Consider the following 21386-nt stretch of genomic DNA (forward strand, 5'->3'; position numbering starts at 1 on the left):
TTGGTATGTGTAAGTGGGGCAGCGGATTCCAAAGCTACAGCTATTGTGGTGTTATATAGAGCAGCAGCATCATCTGCATTGTGTAAGGAACTTATATCTGTGAGAGTGAGGAGGGATTCAGAGAATGAGTGTAGGTCAAGGTGTTTAAGATTCCTGCGAGGGTGTGAAAGTTTGTGGGGTGGGGATTGTAGACATGGAGTGAAGAGGGAAGAGAATGTGAGCAGGTTGTGGTCAGAGAGAGGGAGAGGTGAGTTAGAGAGGTTAGATAGGGAGCAGAGGCGGTTGAAGATGAGGTCCAGTGTGTGGCCATCTTTATGGGTGGATGTAGAAGACCATTGAGTGAGGCCGAAGGAGGAAGTGAGAGATAGAAGTTTAGTGGCAGCTGAGAGGGAAGTGTCAATGGGGATGTTGAAGTCGCCCATGATGATAGTAGGGATGTCCACGGAGAGGAAAATGAAGTAATCAGGTGGTGAAGTGGTCAAAGAAGGTGGTGGCTGGCCCTGGGGGCGGTAGATGACTGCCAGTTGGAGGTTGGAGGGGGAGTAGATGCGCACGGAGTGCACCTCAAAGGAAGGGAGGGTAACAGAGGGTGGCAGTGGGATTGGGGTGAAGGAGCAGGTATCTGACAGGAGAAAACCAACTCCTCCGCCATGTTTGCTGCTGGGGCGGGGGGTGTGAGAAAGGTGGAAGCCGCCATACGAAAGTGCAGCAGGAGAGGCTGTGTCAGAAGGGGTGAGCCAGGTTTCGGTGATGGCGAGGAAGGAAAGTTTGGTAGTGACAAAAAGATCATGGATGTAGGAAAGCTTGTTGCAGACAGAGCGAGCATTCCACAGAGCTCCTGTTAGTGGGACTGGGGAAGCGGGGGCTGGGTGAATGGGTATAAGGTTGGAGTGGTTACGGAAGGTTGTGATAGAGCGTGGATGGGAGGTAGAAATGACTGTGGGAATGTGGTGAGGAGGACCAGGATTTGGAGAGATATCACCAGCAGTGAGAAGAAGCAGAGAAAGTGTTAGCAGGTGGGAGCAGGAAAGGGCATGAGGGGGCTGTCTGTGTTTGGAGACAGGATTGTATGTTAAGGAACAGTTTTGAGGCGGAGGTGAGGTGGATGGGGAGGATTGAAGAAGAGATGAACAGTTCCTTACTAGGAGTAGGGATTAGAGGAATTAGCAGAAAGTGAAGGATTATTTATACTAATAAAGTCAGTTCTGTGACAGCACTGGCCAAGAGAGGAGCACACCTGACCTTGTGTCTGATGTCCTTCTTCTATGCATGCATTCGGCTGATATTCATCAGGTCAGGGGCAGGCAGTCACTAAGATCTCACATTACGAGATCACCCCAACAGTACTGATGGTGGTTCTGGTGATGTATTCATGTACTAGTGATAGTTTTGGTGGTGTACACATACACTGATGTTGTATTTATTTACTGGCTGTGGTTCTCGTGATGTATTCATGTACTGATGATGATTCTGGTGATGCCTTTATCTCCTGATGCTGGCTATTGGGCTGTATTCATGTACTGATAGTGGCTCTAGTGACATAGTTATTTACCAGTGATGATTCTGGTGCCGTATTTATATAGATAATGATGGTGGTGTATTTATTTACTGGCTGTGGTTCTGGTGACGCATTAATGTACTGATAGTGGCTCTAGTGACATAGTTATTTATCAGTGATGATTCTGGTGCCGTATTTATGTAGATAATGATGCTGGTGTAATTATTTACTGGCTGTGGTTCTGGTGACGCATTAATGTACTGATAGTGGTTCTGGTGATGTAGTCCTGTACTGATGATCTTTCTGGTGATACATTTATCTACTGATGGTGCTTCTGGTGCCATATTCATATACTGATAGAGGCTGTAGTGACATAGTTATTTACTAATGATGGTTCTGGTGCCGTATGTATGTACTAGTGAAAGCTCTAGTGTTCAATTTATGTACTTATGATGATTTTGGTTTCATATTGATGATGGTTCTGGTTACGAATCAATCTCCAGAACATTCATCACTACATTATACGAACCTTCATCCATACATGAATATATCACCAGAGGCACCATCAATACAGGGTGTGATAAAACACTCCGGGATCACCTTTGCTGGGGTCAAAGGTCACGTGGGTTTAGCATGAAACTCAGGTGCACAGTCAGGTTTTGGACATAACTGACGCTGGGTCAGGATTATTTCAGGTGAAAGCAAAACATACAGGAAAATAAACATAAAACAATTCCTTGCCTGTCCGGCACTAACTAAACAGGGTCCGTACTAACTACCAACTGGAGGGCTTCTCCCAGCCACCCAAACCAGCATTACCGTAAGCACAGCTTTCACTCACAAGTGTCGCTCACACAGACAGGCTCTCTGTGTTCCCCAGGCTGAGCTACTAACACACCACCTGGCCTCCTTTTATATCCGCTTCCCATTATTCATTAGTCACCAGGTGAGATACTGACCGGACCAGGCCACATAGGAAAGGTATCTGGGCGAGATATACCTGCCCTCATCCACTATTCCTCCCTGATTCTCACAAGGGATGCGGCAGCAGAACTAACATGATGGAAGTAAAATCATCATATGTATCCCTATATCTATAATAGGGTCTGTCTAGTTTCTATTATGATGTCTTCCAAATGCTGGACATCTTAACTGAAACCAAACAGCCCCAAGTGAGGGATGAGGGAGACTCCATTTTGGATGTACTAATTCAGGCCCAATATATTGTCCAGTGATCTTCCTCCACTCCTGAAGTGGCCCCCCACTCTTGGGATAAGTACACAAATCCCCAAAAGAACAGAACTTCACCATTTGGTCAGAGAATTAGAGGCCACGTGTTAATGACGGCAAGAGCTAGAACCGCCTGCTATCTTTTGTGCAAGGTGTCCAACATCAAAGGAAGATCTAGACTGAGCGTCACTGACACCTAGAGATGAATTATGAGAGTACCAGTGTCTCATATATTTCTAGTTGCCCAGATACTAAGCATCGAGACTGGCTCTCCAGAACCACTTAGCCGACCCAAGTTTGGACTCTCAATATCTTTCCAGACCCAACGAACGCACTAAGATGGCAGTCGTTGATTTGAACCTCCCGCTAGGAAGTTATGACTCAGCCTAGATGTTGGGATTTATTTTAGCTAGAGTTCAAGGGAGCAGAATTCAGTCCAACCCAGAGGGACAATGGCAAATATTGGAGGGGTGAGCTAGGGGTTAAAAAGCTAGCTGCACACATTTAGCCTTTGTCTTGGTTCTGCCATGGAAGCCACGTCACGTCACGTGTGGAGACGGACCAGGAGCTAACAAGGTGCCTGTGGATACCAGAACTTCCCTTATCCACAAGTGGTAAGAAACGTGGCACATACAGCTGACTGCACTCCCCATACCTGTACCCTACTTTTATCTGTACTTTTGGCTGTAATATCTGTATATTACTCTGTATATAATTGTATTATGTAATGAGCCTTTCGGCAATTAAACTATCAATTAATCCTGGGCTGCTCTTTTATCTGGAAACCCGATTTCCCACATCCGTGAGTTTGGCTAGTACTTATACGCTTCCTGGGTTTGGTTTCTGACCCGATATAAGCTTTTAAACGGACTGGGCTTATATCTAATGAGGAACTGGTGGCAGCATACTGTTCTGATGTTATTGGGGGATGCTGGCAGTGACTGACCGGAGGTTTTGATATATACTGTATATATATATTCCCGGACTGGGACTGGTGATATATATACAGCAATCACTGCAGAGTGCCCTGATAACCAGTACATGACAGGGCAGCCTCTCCGGCGACTCCATAACCTAGGTGGAGTTCCCTGACTGACCTGAGGGTAAGGGGGCGCCAGAGAGCTGTGGCTGTGTAAGCTCCGTATCCCCCATCTCTCCTCTCGTGTGTTTTCCTTACAGTTCTGGTGCCGTAATTATGTAGATAATGGTGCTGATGTTGTACTTATTTCACTGGCTGTGGTACTGGTGACACATTAATGTACTGATAGTGGTTCTGGTGATGTAGTCCTGTACTGATGAGCTTTCTGGTGATGCATTTATCTACTGATGGTGGTTCTGGTGCCATATTCATATACTGATGGAAGTTCTAATGACATAGTTATTTACTAATGATGGTTCTGGTGCCGTATGTATGTACTAGTGATAGCTCTGGTGTTCAATTTATGTAGTGAGGATGATTTTGGTTTTATATTGATGATGGTTCTGGTTATGAATCAGTCACCAGAACATTCATTACTACATAAATACATTGTTAGAACCACCATCCATACATGAATACATCAGCAGAAGCACCATCAATACAGAAATACGGCACCAGAACTACCCTGATGGGAGTAAAATCATCATATGTATCCCTTTATCTATAATAGGGTCTGTTTAGTTTCTATTATGATGTCTTCCAAATGCTGGACATCTTAACTGAAACCAAACAGCCCCCATTATAGTTAAGCTATATTAGTTTCCATGACCATCACTGGGTCTGAGATTTACAATATAGGCTGTCAGGGATGAATATAGCGATTTGTATTCTCTTAATGGTCCTTAAACAATGAATGATTCTATACCTATCTTTAAAAATAAATCCTCCCTGTTGAGCCACTTCTCTAAAGTACATCACATCACTCTTTTTACTTTTGCTGGTATTTTTGAGTGAAAAAGGTAGAAATTCTATTGACAGTAGTCTTAACAGCTTGCTACTTAACCCATCAGAAGGAAAGGACAGGGGCGTTAGGGGACCTGTCGCTTTAGTCTCTGACCCATTCCTTTACTTAGGGACTGAAAGTTGAGCGGAGGGGGGGGCACCATCGGCTTCATCTGCCTACGGCACTAAAATACCTTGTTCCGGCCTTGGATCCAACTAGTAAAATTCTCACCAAACCCAAACTACTTCATTACCCTACATAGGAACTCCTGCTCCACCGTGTTCTAAGCCTTTGTGGAATTTCATGCCCAGAAGGAGTGGTGGCTCCTTCTCCTAATTGGATATTTGCAAACGCTTTCCTCAAATGAATAATTTCCTGTCCCTGGTATAGAACCCCATTGGAGCTTTTAAATGGGGGGTCCGTGAGCTTCAAGTTATGCAAATGTAGAAAACCATTCTGGTCAGAAAGTAAGTGTTGACTTCAGAGATCTGTAAACATTTGTTACATTTCACTGAGGATCCAATGCAAATGAAGAACAACTTCTTCCTTAAGGTCCTTGAGCAGAGCTGACAATTCACATTTATTCACCAATATTTAGCCTGAATATCAAAATACTAACACCTCTCTAACCACTGTCATTCATGTGCGCCTCTGCCTGTGTCCTTTGTTAGTCTTCTCTTTTCCTTTCTGACAAGGGGTGTCTTCCATCCATGGTGAAATAGACCATCTCTAATTCCAACTTGTAGTGCAAACATTTTTAAAAAATTGCTACACACCAATAAAGTGGTATCAATTTCCCCAAAATAGAAATAGAGCAATGGGCCTCTGACAGCCTTTCCACTACAAGTAACCCACGAGATGGAGACCCAACTTTGAGTGCAAACATTTCAAAAAATTGTTGTCCTACACCACTAAAGTGGCATCAATTTTCCCAGAGTGGAAATAGTATAATTGTGCTGTGACACCCCTTCCACTACAGGCAACACACCATATGGAGACCAAACTTGGAGTCTCCACATTTAAAAAAAAATGTTTGTAACATCTGCAGCAGTAGGAACAGTAGGCACAGAAGCCACAATAAACGTGTCACAGACTGCAATAGCGCAAAATCAATGCATGACACTAAAAATGACACCATGCCTAGTCTGCCATGTCTGCGACTGGAATGCAAAAGTCATTGGAAATCCATGACTTGTTCTTCTTGAAGAAAGTTACAAGGGGAAGGAAGAAAGGAACAAACTTCCTGACAACAAACAGGTCAATAAATAAAATTGCTTTATTTAGGATATAGGGCAAGGGACTATACCATTAAAAATTGCAACAGTTGGTAACTTGTCATAAAAAAGGTACCAGAAGTCCTCACATGTCAATCAAACATAACCCAAATGGGAAGGACAAAAGGAAGAAACACAGAGATGTTATAACAACCACTCAAAGTGTGAAGTGGGAACAAACCCCACTCAGTGTAGCAGTGATATCATCATGTAATATGGCACACGGTCATAACACACAAAGAGTAGTGTGGGAAGATGGCCCACTATATAAAACAATAATAACCTCAAAGTGGATTACACAGGGTCATGACAAGGAAATATAAATCTGTCCTACATTACCAGTTCAAGTGCCCGTGCACAGCGACAAGTGAAAGGACCAGGTACCCGCCCCGACGCGCGTTTCGGGAGCCATCGTCAGGGGCGCTATAAGACAATGAACCTCAGTGCTTCTTATAGTGCAGAGACCGGAAGGGCCAGTCCATGTATTGGACGGAAGTCATTCAGCGCTACCCGGGTAACCGTTGACCCACCCCCACGCTCGGCAGATGGACAGCCGTGACGTCCGGATGACGTGGGGCCCCACGTGACCGGACGCCCAAAGCTGCCATGTGCCGGCCGGGAGGAGGGACCAACAAGTCACACAATGTAGATCGGGCATGCGCATAACAAACATGTATGGATAGGCGCCATATTAGTTAGGGGCAAAAGATCCAGCATATCAAAAAGGCAGCAATAGCCGGTCTGAGGGATGAGATCGCCAGTATATTATCAAGAATAGTAAAAAATAATAGATAACAGATAAAACACTGGTGCTGCATGCAATTGAAAAGGTAAATAAATAGCAAAAGCCAAATATAATGAGCATATTGATGTAACCATATATATAAAAAATATATAAAAATAAATAACCTCTTCCTATTTTTTGCCCGCAGCACCAGTGTTATTGCTAAATAGAAATAAGAGATGCCCTCAAAGCCAAACCCGCACATATAACCCTAATATACATCCAAAATACCAAAGGTATACCTGGAGCAATCATAGAAAATATAACATAAAAATTTATGCCATCATAAGTATGGATATATAAGTATAACTGTATATACAGAACATTAGATTGCCCAGATAGAGTTGAAATACACATTAGTAAACATCATGTCTCACGGTATATCTACAATATACCAAGACGTATGAGCGGTAGGATTCATATAATAACAACCCCAACTCATAACACCCATCCATTGTCCATAGTGTAAAATTCGTCACATGGCGTTATTCAATGTGAAGATCCAAATGATGGAATATGGTCCACTTCATCATGTATCCACAAAAACCTTTCGGAATCCACAATATTAAGCACTGTATATACTAAAAAAGATAAAACAAAAGGAAGGTTAAAAACAAAAGACAAGAAAACAGCTAATTACAAAAAGTACACACCTACTCCAGAAAAGGGGCAAAACTTAAATTTTCGTTCAACCCATGAGGATGCACAGTTTTAAGTGTCCAGATCCATCTGGACTCGAGGCGCGCCAATCTGGAGGACATTTTTTGCCCCTTTTCTGGAGTCACTTGACAAGTGGAAAGGTTTTAAATACAAGAGTTAGGACTGTCCCACAAGGGTTGCCGTGATGTGGCGGGATGGCTTCTACATTATTTTGATCAAAATTATGTTAACTAAATACCATTATTATTACTATTACTACTTTCATGCAATTTTTGCAATATATATTTTTTTACTTTTTTATTCCAGGATATTTGTTTTGTGTTTTGTTTTTGGTTTTCTCTGTGTAAAGGTCATGTGTTCATATGCAATTACATTTTGCATGCACATTAAGTTACTTTTTCTGCTCAGACCCAGTTTCTCAGTTGGTATACTCAGTGGCAGTAGCTCTGGGTGGGCCCCCTCAAAGCAAGGGGCCCGAGGCAACAACACCCTCTGCCCCCCTGGTAACTACGCTACCTCTTTCCGTGCCTCTCAGCTGTCATACACATCTGCCGGCGCTGAACTATCACTGGGTGTTTGCAAGTTTTAGTAACACTTTACATGCATGATGGACACTGTCCGTCCTGGTGCGGAAACTGACACCCAGCCATGATGGACTGTGTCCGTCATTAGACGTTAAGGGGTGAAATGCAACTCTCACAGATTGACAGCTGCATTTATCAGTTTAACAGCAGCAGACAAAGCTCCGCTCCTCTCGATTGTGCGAGGCGGATTATGGCTGAATATCACAAGTAGACAACATTGATTGTAATATGTTTATCAACAGCCATCGTTTTGCAGAACAAAAATCCCAAACTGGAAAGAATTAATATATTCATTTTTTAATGGTATTTATATCTAACTCAGAAAAATTAGAAAAAAAAAGCAATTGATGACTATTGAAGTTCAAATGTCCAGCGCCATATCCATTGCTGGGCAGCTCTGATTATAAAGCACTTGTAGAGATTCTCCAGGTCTTGGAAACTGTTCTCAGCGCAGGTCGGTGCCGGAATTCACCGTTTTCTTCCACGATGTGTCATGCCTGTGTAGAAGCGATAAGTCGCCTTTCTCATTAACCTGAAAACAATTAAAAGGTGTTTATAAAAAACTTGACAAAAGGTACTGGTGATCAAAAGAAGCAAACTCCGAGAAGGAACTTCAGCATTGTATTCCTGGTCATCAGCTGAAGGTGAAATAGACCTGAAATATTGCATTATATATTGTCTACAAAGAAGGCCAATGTGGAGATTGGAAATAGGAAGCTGCCAATAATAGTGTAATGTGAGATAAATGCGACATGAGCCATACGGCTATGGTGAGAGCACTCACAATAGATCTATACGGCATGCCATGTCAGAGGGGCTCATCTCGCCCGTCAGACTGTGTGTTGGAGATTCCTCCGCAGCAGTAGGCTGATAACTTTCTTTCTCAGACAGAATTTAAAAATTGTGCAGCAAGAAAAAATAATAATTAGAACAAATAAATGCAGTAATAAAACCGATATTGCATTTCTTCTGTTATGACACCTTGCTCACACTGTCCTCGCTGTTGCACTTCTTGAAAACAAGAATGATTGGAGGAAAAGCACCGAAATATTTACCTGGAAAACGCCCGTCAGAAGCTTTGTGTCCATCAGAAGAGGTGGATTCTGAATGTTTGCTGTTCGCTGCTTGTGATGAAGACGTAAACTGATTGTCTCCCTACACGGTGGTGGAAAAAGGCAAAATATATAAAAGTATTTAATCTTTAAATGATAAAACTCAATAAAAGACTAAATTAGAGACTCCAGATTCTCAATATTGTAAAATTCACTTTTATTATTGATTGCTGACAATAATGGAAGATTCGTTCTTACCTCCATCACAGGGGGATGAGATGACAATATTTAGAGGAATCTCACTGTTCCAATAATGAACCTGAAAATAGAAAGAAAATAATTACATCCAACAAAGCGTAAACTCATAGAAGGTTTTCCAGAGCATTGTAGATAATTGCTGGGAATGGTCAATCATTCCATAGCCAGCAAGTTATGGGAAATGTAACCGGGGCTTATCTGGAACCTATGAGGACGGATTCTGGATCTTTACCGCTAATTGCTGGTGATGAACACAGATATTCATTGTCTCGCTACTCAGGGGAAAATATATAAAAGTGTCTCAACTTTACATTTTAAAGAAACCAAATTAGAGACTAAATATTCTGAAGAATAGTTACATGTTTAGCTGCTGGGTAGTTGTCGCATTCGTCCTCCGCACCGGCGGCATTTACGTTTATTGCCAGCTATTGGTCTAAATCGCCCAATTCTGCAAAGATAAGAGGAATATTGGTTACTGGACTGGAATGAACGCTCATTAATACCATGGATTATATTAACAAGAACAAATTGAAATCAATATATTAAGAACTGGCCCAGCACAGAAAATATAACACGTAGCATCCTAAACCCTACCGCCCCCCAGACGTCAGTCCTCTCTGATAGTAGTAAAGTATGAAAGCATTCCACCAACAGAACCGCACGGACGTCTCTCCGCAGTGATTGTGTGTCCGGAGGAGATGGGTCATAAAATCCACTTACTCTTTATCACACCGGTGGCATTTGTACTTGTAGGTGTAGTTGATGGTATAATTGTGATATTCCGTCACTTTTGGCAGCTCGGGATGGATAAGGTTTACCCTTCTTGTGAAAGCCTGCCATAACAAGCCATGGTGGTCTTTGCGTTCACCGTTGATTATCCAAGTGGCGGCATGGCACATCTCATGCGCAAGTGTGGATCGTACTCGCTCTAAAACAAGAGGTTATACAGTTATGACAAAATCTGAGTACACCCTGATTGAACTATTTGGTTTTACATAGCAGGACAAAATACAAAATACATCATGAGATGAACAACACGTGACAAGTCAACCGTGCCGTTATTTATTTACCGAAACCTACTTCAAAATGCAGAAGCAGAGAGTAAAAAATAAGTACACCCCATCAATCAATAGCTTTTAGAATCATCTTTAGCAGCAATAACTTGAAGTTGCATCGACGGTGTACTTTATCACACACCGTTGTTGCCTTTTGGCCTACTTTTTGTTAAATAATGATGCAATATATTTTTTTTCACGTTGTTTTCTGAGATTGTATTTCCCTACATTTAGGACTTTCTATGGAGCTGATACTTTTTTTATTTTCTCCTGATATGTAAAATACTAGAATTCAAAGAGGGTGTACTTAGATTTTCTTATGACAGTATGTACAATGAGTTTCTAAGATGTTCTGCATAACAAGTAGCAGTTTTTTTGCCCTGTATGCAGGTTGTCTTATGAAGCTGTAGGATGGATGTGATGTGAAACCTACCGGCAGAATCGCAGACTTTTTCGGAAAGCTCAATATATGAGAAACGGTGGTTGTTCTGCAGCCTATTACAGCATTGGCCGGCGGATGCTGTCAGCCTCTTGCTCCACAAAATGTCCATTTTCAAAGGGAGCTAAAATAAAGAAAACAAATTCCATTACATCTGTAAACTCTTTGACCCCCAATCTTACAAAGTCCCCAACTCTCATATGTGATTTACAGCACTGGTCTACTTGTATGGGGCACGGGGTCTACCGAGAAGTCCAAGATGTGAGAACAAAAATAAAAATAACCTTATTCTAAAATGTCCAAATATCAACTAAATGTTTTTTATAAATAAATGTAAAAATCCTTTGAACGTCAAGCCAAAAAATGCTAATCTTTTTGTCTCTGCATGGTGGATCATCTAAGGTTTCCTCTCGTCCCACAGATGGGAAGAGGGTGACGGCATTCACCAAACTAAGTGAGATTTACCTGAGATATTCAATAACTATATTACAGAAACATGACAATGGGGTTAGGAATCTGCCTTTCAGAAAGTTAGAGCCATTTTTCTTGGAATTGATTGTTTAAAGGGGGAGATAATAGAGAAGTCATGTATCACCCAGGAACCCATGACAAGATGTGATACCTTATTATCGAAGACTGTCCGGTTGTACAAGTTGTACAGTCGCTCCACCAGCTCCTCCTTATTTTCCTGGAAGTGGGTAACATAGATGGAAGTAGGAGAAATAATTTCTTCCAGGAAACAGCCGGGGATGTTACATCGTGGTGTCCTGGCAAAGATAAGGAATCATATATAAATCCACAGGAAACATCTCGCCTAGTTCATGGCTTTATATAGAGGTAGATGGATCTGGCCTAACTTACCTCTCCTCTGTAGCGGAGCTCTCCTCGCTGTCAGATGGTAAATGATCTGTACAGAAATATGGAAGAGTGAAAATACTTTTTATAAGGCTCAAATCAGACGTGTTAGTATGCAGCCCGTACTAGAGAGGGGTCTATAAATATAGAGTGTAGAGGACTAATAAGACTATGAATATGGGATCCGACCACAGCAGAACACATAGCTGACCAGACCACCAGAAATCCACAGGATCTTCACTTCAGATCAGGATCTGACATTATAATGGGGTTCAGCAACATCAGGGTCCATAAACTTTCTCAGATGTCTATCCCACCTGTTACTCAGGTAATATATCCTTAGTAATGTTGTATGTGCTCAGTACAAGATCAGAAGTGAACATGTCCTCAATGGCCGGAGGGTGGACCCTCAAATGGTAGGGGTCCATTTTCACCTCATTTGCTGATTCATGGTAGCCTCCATGGTTTTAATGGAGATGTGGGATGCCTTGGTGCAGGGATTTCTCCATTGATGTCTATTGGGTTTCCGAAAAGACACAAGCAAATGTACTGCACATCTGTAATAAATTCTCTAAGGATAACAATGGCCATAAGTCAACATGGCGGTGACGTGCTCTCCCAATATGGAAATATCCGAGACACAGGATCCACACCAATCAAGCATGCGTAAAATAGGATTACCTCTGTAAGGTATCTGTAATTTAACCCCTTAACAACCATGTACGACGCTCATCAGTAGAGAATGAATGGAGAGGGCTAAGGAGTAGAACCCGCCTCTTTCATGGCAGATGATGGTTGTGTCATTCAGCCATCATCTGCCTCTGACAGCCGAGAGTGGATTGGAGCTCTGCCTGCTTCTGTTCACCTGTTAAATACTGCTCTGACACTGGCATTTACAGCACATTTCCCAGGTGGCTCGCTGTTCCAACTCCTGATCAGCGCCCTTGTAATTGTTAGATTTGGAAACTGACCTGTGACAGTACAGAAAAGTAATTGTTACCTCTACAATAACATAAACCTGGATTGTGTCTAGAAATGATAACTTACTATTATACATGGAAGCTGCTGCTCTATTGGAATGATCATCATCATCATCAATAATGATGTCATCGGAGCTGTGGAATAAATGTAACAGGTAATGAGCCATCATTAATCATTAATCCCCATCTTGTACTTAGTAATGGAGGAAACGTGTCTTACCAGGTGGTACTGTCCGGACCATGATCTGTTGGTGGTAAACTCAGATCTGTGGGGGAAACACAATATAACTCTCTTATTAGAATATTGTAATAGCAACGACCGAGGCTCAATATCAAAAGAAATAAATCCTAATAAATTATCCAGTGTTTCCCTATAGGTACATGGGGCAAAACAATCACCTTCAGCTCCAGTAATCTGCCCTGTACATGGCCACCATGAGAAGCAATCCCCAAATCCCATTTCTGCCTGACTTTATAACGCCTGCATGAATATTCCTGACCAAATGCTGAACAGAAATGTTTGCTATAAACTCTACCATAGACGAATAATAACGATAAATCCAAGCCCTGACCACAATGTGCACGTGATCTGCACCCGGTGACTACAATGACTTATTAATTCATCAGAGACTTCACTAGATTAGGGTTACAGTACCTGGTAAACTCGGAGTCGGGCCCGAATTGAAGCCAGTGGTGGTATCTTGGCCTGGAGACCTCGGTATTGGCCTCTTTCTTCGATGAGACTGAAAAAATGGCAAATATGTCAGATAGAATCTATAACCATGAACATCTCCAATCTATAATCTTACCCCATATTCCACTGATTACAGGTGGGCAGCGATATGAGTGTGGTCTCCACTGTGCTTATTCCACGTACAGAGTATAGCGGGGGTATGGGACACTTATGGTTAGGCTATGGATAGGGGCGGTGGTGACATTTATGTGTCTTCATACAATGTTATGTATCCAGTACATGGACATATTGTCACAAATATTACAAGTGACACAGTCTTTACTCTGCAATCATGATCCGAGTTATCGCCTCATCTACTTGGAGCGCTATTTTCTGTCCCACCATCTTTTCTTGAACTTTTATCCCAAATATTTTTTATTTATTTAAGAATATAAAATGATGCTCACCTGATGTAAATCGTCATCATCGCTGCTGTCCTCGGTATCACAGAGAACTATAATACTCTTAAATCGCTTTCTTGGCATCATATTTGCACAAGTCGCTCACAACACTCCTCTCTCCACAAACGCCTACTAAAACCCTCAACGGAACCCTGGGTGACGGGGCATTCTATAGCCTCCAGCCCATTGTGACATCATTAGAACCCTGTAATTGTTTGCTCATTTTTTGAATTTTACAACTTTATTGTACAAAACATACTGTACAGATACAAAAAGAGGAAATCAGATAAAAACAACAATCTTCCTAAGGCCGGGTCACACTTGCGAGTGCAATGCGAGAAACTCACGAGAGTCTCTGGCCTCAATACTTGGCACTACCGCTGGCACTCGGGACCGGAGTGTGCGGCTGCATGTATTTCTTTACAGTTTTACGCTCTGCTCCGAGCCACCGGTGGCAGTGCCGGGGATTGAGGCGAGAGACTCGCACACTTTTCTTGCATTGCACTCGTGAGTGAGACCCCGGCCTAATTCCTTCACTCACAACCTTTTTCTAATTGTTCAGAAAAAAATAATAATAAAAAACCCAACATAAGCAAATATATAAAAATAAAAAACTCACTGATGTTTAAGCTGTTGATTATCTCTCCCCCGAGGTTTAATGCTCTCCACATTTTTTTTCCAATTGTTCACACAATTTTCAAAATTCTGAGAGGAGCAAAACCACACCGTCATATTTTATCACTCTCTTTACTAATTTCTTCTGTTATGTAATGCTCCATTTTTGCCTTATCCATTTCCTAACGAAATCCACTCTTGTGATATAAAGCCGCCTACTTAAAGGGATCCTGTCAGCAGGATTGTGCATAGTGACCTACACACAATGTCAGGTCGGTGCTGTTATACTGAATAAAATGATGCCTTGGTTGATGAAAGCCGTCTTGTGGCTGTTTCTTAATCTTTATTTTCAGCTTCATATTATTGAGATTCTCGTGCCCTAGGACGGGGTTCATGTATGTGGTGCTCCGATGAGATATTCATAATGCAGACTACTGACCCCCCACTGATCTCTCACTGCCCTGCCCCGCAGTTTGCATGATAAATGCGCTTCATCATAATCGCATGGTTACTGTGCACTGAATGCCTTTTGCAGATTTACTTGAGCGAGGGAAAAAAAAGAAAGTCATTTTGAGAATGGCGCCGATGAGCCTGCGCAGCAGCAGATATCGGTTTGTATAGAGATCCAATAGCTGCTGTTGTGCAGGTGAGGCCATGTGCACACGGTGCGGATCCTCCCGCGGATTTAATGACCTGCATTTTTCCTGCGGATTTCTTCCTTTTTTTTTGCGGTTTTTGTGCGGTTTTCCACCTGTGGTTTTGTAGAATGGAGCAAGTGGAAAACTGCAGCAAAACCGCAGACAAGAAGTGACATGCACTTCTTTTAAACCCGCAGCAAATTCGCACTGATTTTTCTGCACCATCTGCACAGGATTTATTTTCCCCATTGATTTACATTGTACTGTAAATCACAGTGCGGATCTGCAGCGTTTCTGCGCGGAAAAATCCGCGGCGGATCCGCAGCAAATATGCATCGTGTGCACATATCCTGACGTTGACGCCATCTGGCTGGAGAAGAAAAAATGACATTGTAGCAGTTATAGCTGATAATGGCACACAGTAAAGTGGTTGTGGATTAGTAAGGCAGACAGTGTAGAGGCCATACACCATAGGAGGCTTATTTAGGGCATAGTATGGACAGATATCTTTGTGCAGAAGGCAATCTAGTAACACTTTGACTTTTAAGGTCACCATGTGGGGATGTGCTCCAGAAGATTGGAGAAGAGAGAAGTCTGCAGAGAACAGCTGTGGATGTGAAAAGTCATCATGGCATCTGGTCAAGATGGAAATATGAAGAAAGAAACCACTCAATCAGAGAAGATGTCACCTATTAGGTACCTGGGTGTAAGCATTTACATATGCTCTTATTTGCACTCACGCACAATTTTTTCGTCTTTAAGGGGTCCTTCTTCCTGCAGACCCAGGGGACAGCCATGGGGGCGGCCTATGCGCTCTCCTATGCTAATCTGTTCCTGGGTCTGTGGGAGAGGGATCTCTTTCAGTCAGATCTACACGCATCTATGGACCGCGTCCTTCTATGGACGAGGTACATAGATGACGTGTTTTTGATCTGGCAGGGTCCTAGCCATTTGCTGGGACAATTTTTCCAACAGCTTAATGACAACATGCTGAACATCAAGCTGACCTTTGCGTACAATGAGAATAAAATTGAATTCTTGGATGTTCTACTCAGGAGGGATGATCATGATTTGATTCAGACCAACATCTTTAGAAAACCGACCTCTACGAATTCGCTGTTACATGCCTCCTCCTCACATCCCGGCCATATGATTAGATCAGTTCCGACAGGACAATTTTTGCGCCTAAGGCGTATTTGCTCGACAGATGTCGACTATGAAATACAGGCCAAGGACTTAAAACAGCGTTTTCGGGAGAGGGGTTACAGTCATAGATCAATTAAAAAAGCATACAATCGTGCAAAGTACAGTACGCGTAATTCCCTTTTATATAAGACTGATGTCTCTCCATCTAAAGAAGATCGATTGAGATTTGTAACCACCTTTCACTCCCAATCAGATAGGGTCAGGAAGATATTGGAAAGGTCCTGGCCTATCTTATTAGCTGATCCAATAATGGCCAAAATGTTACCCAAAAAGCCCAGCATCGCATATCGTAGGGCTAAGAATCTGCGGGGACATCTAATTAGGAGCCATTACGAGACCAATCCACCATTGACATTTTTGAGCGGTGGTACTCCACGAATAGGGTGTTTCACCTGTGGACAATGCGTGGCTTGTACCAATATCGATCGTAGTGATACATTTATGGACTCATCTGGTACTAAGGTATTCAAAATCAAAAAGAGAATCACTTGCTTATCAAAATATGTGATATACTACGCCACCTGTCCGTGCTCCCTGATCTATGTGGGATTGAGCACACGTCAACTGAAAGTTAGGGTCAGGGAGCACGTGTTAGGTATACAGACTGCGGCGAATGAAAATGATATTTCAATGCTTAAGACCATACCTAAGCACTTTAAGTTACATCACCAGTGTGATAGCAAGTTAGTCAGAGTCAAAGGGATTGATAGTTTGAACTTCGGTATTCGGGGAGGTAGGCTCTCATTACGTCTAGCCCAGTGTGAGGCAAGATGGATATGGACCTTAAATACGGTCCATCCGAATGGGTTAAATGAATGCCTTAATTTTGCGTCTTTTCTATGGTCACCCGCTGGCTGTATCATTCTGTGCATCTAGCCATCCACGTTAGTGTGATTGTTTTTATCTGGCTGTCATTAATTTCTATTTTATTTTATATTTCTTACTTTTAGGCCTTTAGTTTATCATGCTGTGTTACATCGGGAGCCGGATCCGTGGACCTTTTACATCCTGATCTACGAGGGCCATATACCAACATGTTATACCTACAATCCATTATATATGTTTATCCCTGTTGCACTTGTACAAGTATTGTCTTATGATAATCAAGGAATCACTAGAGGCAATTCATGGGATTGACTAAGCAGTTTTTTGCAGGGACATTTGTACTTATCTCCTTTATATGTGGGATAAATATTTACTGTATTATTGTCATCTAATGGAAGGGAAATAGGATGGATCTATGAACCTGCTTGCTCCATAATATATTATATGCTTTATTCGTTTGTGGCTGGCACAGTTTATACTATTTATGGTATATTTATCCTTAAAGTGATAGTATAGCAATTTGTACACAGGCAAACATTATTTAGTATTGATAACATGTGTATTGGTGTGCCTTATATGATATATATGGTTAATGTGGCTTAAACTATATATATATATCATTATTGATATGTCTATTAGAGTACATATGTGCATAGGGCCATTCTATATATGGTATGTGTGACTAATGGGCTAAAGCATATGTATGCTGCTACTGATATATTTACTAGAATACATATAAACGGCCATTTATTATATCTTATATGCCCCTTAGTATTTTCAAACTGATTCATTGATTCTGATTATTTCTATGTCCTGTTCAAACATTATGTCCCTTATATGATTAGAAATATTCCCTGTGCTAATTGTTATGGATTCCAGTTTGACCCACATGATCTGTCCTGACCAGCACGCATGAGTGTCATGGTCTGGGGCTGTGACGCGGCCTCTGGCGTCTGTGATCGGTGCGTTGCCATGGTGTCGTTGTATACCTTGGCGCGCACTGATAGACGCTGGCGCCGCCTCACATCCCTGGTCGTCATGACTGCGGATGCGTCACTTCCGGTCGGACTTCCGGTCCACGGTCTTTTTAAACTTCCCGGTCTCGCTGTTTATCACGCCCCCTGACCAAGGACGAGCATCCGAAACGCGCGTCGGGGCAGATGCACGGACCCCCCCCAGGACTCTCCGACCTACCGACTTATTTTGGTGAGATTCAACTGTTCCCGGTTTTTAATTTTGAATGAGTGGGAATTGAGCTAAGTACTATCTGGACTGGGACTATGGCCAGAGCTATATTACATTCATCTCGGTATGGTGGGATTGTGCAGGAACCTATACCCCATATATATTTGGACCTTCTCTTGTATAGCGCTCCTTTGGTATTTGTGTTATAGTGATTCATGGGCTCATACTGATGCTGTGACATGCTGTTAAGGTGGGCTTGATTATTGATATATATAATTTATGGGGATTTATATGACGCATGAAGGTATTTAGGTGACCACAGATGCATTTCCTATATATATATTTGTTCTGTTTTGGAATATAATATGATGAGTTCCTGAGGTGGGTCTGTTTTGTAGTTCACACTGCGTGGGTTGTTTTTATGCACCATTCCACACTGTCTTTGTCCTGTACTGTGTACTTGTCTTAATAAAGATACTCTATTTTTACACTGGATCTGTAGTCGCATTTTAGTGGTTTTTCCACCCCTTCTTAGTAAGGCAGACAGTGTGGAGGCCATACACCATAGGAGGCTTATTTAGGGCATAGTATGGACAGATATCTTTGTGCAGAAGGCAATCTAGTAACACTTTGACTTTTAAGGTCACCATGTGGGGATGTGCTCCAGAAGATTGGAGAAGAGAGAAGTCTGCAGAGAACAGCTGTGGATGTGAAAAGTCATCATGGCATCTGGTCAAGATGGAAATAAGAAGAAAGAAACCACTCAATCAGAGAAGATGTCACCTATTAGGTACCTGGATATAAACATTTACATATGCCTGCGTTTCATCAGTATTGTGGTTCCTGCATGGTCCGCAGTCTGATAATGACTGATAACAACCACTCCCAGCATCTCCTTATCATTGTTTAATACATATTGGGAGTTGTTGGTTCATGAGATCCAAATGTATATGGTTCAACAAAATACCAAGGTCAAAGTTGCATGTTTAAGGAAAATTATAAATGGTGTTAAAAATTATATAATAAGCCTTATCAAAGCACAAATGGACAATATAAGACAAATAAGGACAAATCGGATATCAAATCATATCACAACGAAAAAAAACTGACGAAGACAGACGCCGAAACGCGCGTCGGGGACTGGTGCATCCTGGGGATCTATCACACATTGGCATAAGATATTGATTGAGTGCAATTTTTTGGCACATGTATATGCACTTTTCAATACAGTTTTACTTGCAGCCGCATATATGACTAATTGTCATTGGACACCTCTATTTAGAACCTGCCACTGAGCATTTTTATTTAAATGGATATCTGTTGTGACATATATTTACCTCTGCCCACATGGCTATCTACACTAGTCATTTGTTGAATTAGTGATATACATTTATGCGGTTGTGTGCCTAAGCCCACTGTCTATGAATTCGTGCATATTGCACTCTATATATGTATTGGTCTTTACAAACTTGTGCCTAAGCCCACTATCTATGAATTTCTGCACATTGCACTTTTTATATATAGATTGGTCTTTACAAATTTGTGCTTTTTATGAATGATTTTTTCACTATTTGCACTTTATGATTATTTATAATATCAGTATATCAATTTTCTTATTTTTTGTGGCTTATTAATTCTTTTTACAACCATATTACATCCTATGTAGCCATAGTACATTGAAGTGCATAATATCTGTGCAATAGACTCCTTGTGTTGCCCCTTCTTTTTGGTAATTTATTCTCACCCCTGCATTAATTGTCTTGATTTTTTCTTAATAATCATTTAATTTAATTGAATAACAAATGTACCGTATATACTTGTGTATAAGCCGACCCGTGTATAAGCTGACCCCCCTACTCTTGCCACAAAAAACTGGGAAAACTTATTGACTCGCGTATAAACCTAGGGTGGAAAATGCAGCAGCTACTGGTAAATTTCAAAAATAAAAATAGATACCAATAAAAGTAAAATTACTGTAATTGAGACATCAGTAGATTAAATGTTTTTGAACATCCATATTGAATCAGGAGCCCCATATAATGCTCCATACAGTTTATGATGGCCCCATAAAATGCTCCATACAAAATACACCCCATATAATGCTGCACAAAGGTTAATAATGGCCCCATAAGATGCTCCATAGAATAGGCCCCATAAGATGCTCCATAGATTATGCCCCCATAAGATGCTCCATAGATTATGCCCCCATAAGATGCTCCATAGATTATGCCCCCATATGCTGCCCCATAAGTTGCTCCATAGAATAGGCCCCATATGCTGCTCCAAAGATTATGCCGCCATATGCTGCCCCATAAGATGCTCCATAGATTATGCCCCCATATGCTGCCCCATAAGGTGCTCCATAGATTATGCCCCATATGCTGCTACATAAAATTCTCCATAGATTATGCCCCCATATGCTGCCCCCAGATTATGCCACCATATGCTTCTCCATAGATTATACCCCATATGCATGCTTCCCCCATATGCTTCTCCATAGATTATACCCCATATGCTGCTGCAAATAAAAAAAGACATACTCACCTCTCCTTCACTGGGGAACAGGTGCCGGTGTCTGCCGTGTCCTCCATCAGTGATGTTCAGGCAGCAGAGGGCACAGCGCGCAGTAACCATGTCATCGCGCCCTCTGCTGCCTGAATGTCACTAACAGAGGACGCGGCAGACAGCGGTGAGCAGCGTTGGAATGGGGACAGGTGAATATCGTGTATACTTACCCCCTCCTGGCGTGGTCTCTGCAGCCCCATTCTCCGAAGGATTCCCTTCCTTCCTTCAGCGGTCACGTGGTACCGCTCATTAAAGTCATAAATATGCGCATATTCATGACTTTAATGAGCAGTACCACATGACCGCTGAAGTAAGGAGCCTGAGACAGTGGGACAAGCAGGGGGGCTGCAGAGACCATGCCAGAGGGGCTCAGTGTGATTTGACTCCCCCGCCCCACCCCACGACCCCCTGGAATATATGACTCGCGTATAAGCCGAGAGGGGACTTTCAGCCATAAAAATGGGCTGAAAATCTCGGCTTATACGCGAGTATATACGGTATATGGGCCTGACTTGACAATACAACTTATTGCTGTACTGTGAAGGAGAGAACGGCTAATGAAATCAATTATTAATCTAACATAAGCTAGTTCAGACGTGGTGTGGCAAGGTGGTGTCTATATGCTGG

General features: G+C 42.1%; 1 long non-coding RNA gene across 1 annotated transcript; it reads left to right on the forward strand.

The window, feature by feature from the left end:
• Positions 1-15106: 15106 nt before the first annotated feature.
• LOC141069350 (uncharacterized) lies at positions 15107-18689 on the forward strand. The gene is made up of 2 exons (XR_012226556.1): positions 15107-15674; positions 17135-18689. It is a non-coding gene; the product is annotated as an uncharacterized lncRNA (long non-coding RNA).
• Positions 18690-21386: the final 2697 nt, after the last annotated feature.

This window comes from Dendrobates tinctorius, unplaced genomic scaffold (assembly GCF_039654945.1).
Source record: "Dendrobates tinctorius isolate UK_male_01 unplaced genomic scaffold, ASM3965494v1 ptg000259l, whole genome shotgun sequence".
In the NCBI taxonomy this organism is placed as follows: domain Eukaryota; kingdom Metazoa; phylum Chordata; class Amphibia; order Anura; family Dendrobatidae; genus Dendrobates; species Dendrobates tinctorius.